Genomic DNA, 847 nt, shown 5'->3' with positions numbered 1-847 from the left:
CAAAAGTTTATACAGAGGGCAGGAATTCGATCGTTCGTGGCCCCAAGTGTGCGTATCGGAGGCCGAGTTCCAGTTTGTGGCAAATGTAATAGAGCTCACGGAGGCGAGTGTCGTCTAGGTAGGAACCAATGTTTTGAATGCAGTCAAACGGGGCACTTTGCTCGTGAGTGCCCTAGTCGAGTTCAAGAAAGCCATGGAGCTCGTCGCAGTGGTAGAACTAACCAGAGGCAATTAGCTCGGGCTCGAATGTACGTAGTGACTCCTGGTAGGCCTGAAAACCGACCTCTTTGGTTCGGTACTGTGCTGAACCGACCGCCGAACCGACCACCATTTTCCCCTAATTTTACCGACTGAGAACCGACCGTTCAAGGGCTGGAACCGGCCGGAACCGATTCTGGTCGGTTCACCGGTTTGGGCTGGTTTGGGCCAATGTTTTGGGCCTCTTTTGGGCCCCTTTTCAGAAGGCTTTTTTTGCTCATTTCAAAGTTTTTGGGCTTTTTCTACTCAATCTAGTGAATTTATTAGTCAATATTCACAATATTTTAAATTTTTCTTCTTGTATTTTTAAAATTCATTACTAGTTTAAAACAATAAAAATAATATTGTTTTAGAAACTAAAAATATAACTAGTAAGTAGTAATTACTAAATAATACTTTAAAATCTAATAAGTTAGTTAATAACTAACTACTAAGTAATCAATAAAAGTATCCACTAAATGAGTAGATATTTAATACAAATACAAATACAAACCAACACAAATTGTTTTAAGTAATAAACAAGCAACTAACACAAATTAAACATTAAAATCTTGGATCTTTAATTCTTCATTCCATATTCGAAAAGTCT

Source organism: Carya illinoinensis, chromosome 8, assembly GCF_018687715.1.
Source record: "Carya illinoinensis cultivar Pawnee chromosome 8, C.illinoinensisPawnee_v1, whole genome shotgun sequence".
NCBI classification, from domain to species: Eukaryota; Viridiplantae; Streptophyta; class Magnoliopsida; order Fagales; family Juglandaceae; genus Carya; species Carya illinoinensis.
Note: the sequence above shows the minus strand (reverse complement) of the source record.